At 30.0% G+C, this 2,500-nt stretch overlaps 1 protein-coding gene across 1 annotated transcript in view; it reads right to left on the bottom strand.

Moving 5' to 3' along the window:
• The window catches only part of LOC125037962 (elastin-like), a 17,227-nt gene that overhangs the window by 1,199 nt on the left and 13,528 nt on the right, over positions 1 to 2,500 (bottom strand). The window lies entirely within an intron of this gene.

Raw genomic sequence — 2,500 nt, 5'->3', positions numbered from 1 at the left:
CCCCTTTCGAATTTCTACGCCCGCAAGCGACTTGGTCTGCAAATGCTATGAGATGATCATACCCAGCAGTGGTGGAGTTAATACGAGAATATATTTATGAAAAAAATTATTTATTAGACGTGCAAGGCTCACTAATATTATGAGGCCTAAAGATACATATATCAATATAGATACATACACATATATGTATATATATTTGTGTGTGTAAATATTTACATACATGTGTTTCAAAGTATATAATCACACACATATATGTATATGTGTATGTATACAAAAACAAACACACACACACACACACACACACATATATATATATATATATATATATATATATATATATGATATATAAATATATACGTGTATGTTATATATAATACATGCATCAAATACAAATGTTTATATGAATCATATATACATATATAGACACACATATATGTATATATATACATATATGTGTGTATAGTATATATATGTACATATGTATATATATATATGAGTGTGTGTGTGTGTGTTTGTATGTGATCAGACGAATAATTGACCGTGATCCATACATATAAGTAACTATTTCGGTTAACTATATGTAGGCGTGTGTAAGCATGAATTTATATATATATATATATATATATATATGTGTGTGTGTGTGTGTGTGTGTGTGTGTGTGTGTGTGTGTGTGTATTTTTATATAAACATGCATATATAGATACATATATCTATAAGTTTATATATATGTAAATATATATATGCCTATACAGTATTTATATACAAACAGAAGATAGTTACGCACGCACACACACGCGCGCGTATATACACATACGCACACACAAACACACACACACACGCACTCGCACACACACACACATATATATATATATATATATATATATATATATATATATATATATACACATGTACAAATATGTACAAACACATATATGTATCTGCGATATATGTATCATATATGTCTGTGAACATATACATATATAAGGATATATACATAAACAGTATATGCATATATAGACATAGGCACATACACATACACAAATTTATATCAAATATATATACATATATATATATATATATATATGTATATATTCTAGTAATTGATGGAATGATTGGTTGTGTGTAACTATGATAATTAAGAAGAATTATAGTTATCTGCTAACTTATAAATGAAGTATAGATCTGTTTCTCTGAAAATACTAGTCACATAGACAGTAAAGGCTGATATTTCAGTGCATTGCATATTTGATATATAATATGTATTTAAATTAAATATTGCTGCAATGTACGAGAAGATCGTTATCACAGTCTTTCGGATATTATTAGATCAATTGTTGATTTTTTTTTTGGTATATTTATTTGTACGTATTGCACCTCCATTTAACATACAACAACTTAATATTTTGACAAATTATTTTTTAGTATTTAGATTTTGCTAAAGGCAAATTCCTGTCAAGTGAAGTGATTGTGATTATAATAATACGTACACAGGGTTCATGACACAGTAGACCCCTTATGTTTAAAAACTACTGTATTATAGCATCCCGTAACTAATGCAAATGCATATTAATATATTAGTATATATGCATATATGTATCTATATATATGCATATACACATATGTGTGTATATATATATTTTTTGTGTGTGTGTGCATACACTTACTACACACACACACACACACACACACACATACACACTTGCACATATATATACGTGTATGTGTGTGTGTGTAGTCATCTACTTATACACACAAAAACAAACAGATGTGTATGTATTTATATGTACACACACACACACACACATATATATATATATATATATATATATATATAAGTTATTCGAAGGCAGGGATATAAAAGGTATATTGTAAATTATTGGAATATATATGCGAAACTGGGAGAGCAACCATGAAACTCCACACGGAAACCAATTTAAAAAGGTGGTAGACAGGGCGATGCTATCTCACCAAAACTGTTTACAGCTATTCAAGAAGCTAGAATGGAACGGAGAGGGTATCAAATAGAGGAGGAATACTTAAACAATCAAAGATTTGCAAACAATATTGTTCTCTTCAGTGAATCCTCAAATGGAATGCAGCAATTACTAACGAACTGAATAGAGAAAATCTGAAAGTAGGACTTAGGATGACCAAGAAAAAGACTACGGTTATGTTCAGCAATATAATTCAATTTGAACAAACACATGTACAAGTATATATATCTAAGGTAAATCATACATACACATCTAGCGAAGAGGAAATAAAGTGATGCATCAGTCTAAGCTAGAGCGCCTTAAGGCAGACACATAACATACTAGGAGGCTCCTTGCCCTTAAGTTTAAAATGAAAGGTCTTTAACCAATGCGTCCTGCAGTTATAACTTATGGATCAAAAACATGGACTACAACCAAATTACTGGAGAGGAAATTAAGGAGTGCCTAGAGAGGGATGGGAAGATTGATGCTGGGAATTAGCCTAAAAGATCGGATGAAGGTGACGT

The sequence above is a fragment of the Penaeus chinensis genome, chromosome 24 (genome assembly GCF_019202785.1).
Source record: "Penaeus chinensis breed Huanghai No. 1 chromosome 24, ASM1920278v2, whole genome shotgun sequence".
NCBI lineage: Eukaryota > Metazoa > Arthropoda > Malacostraca > Decapoda > Penaeidae > Penaeus > Penaeus chinensis.
The sequence above is the reverse complement of the archived record's forward strand: the minus strand, read 5'-3'. Positions and strand labels throughout refer to the sequence as shown.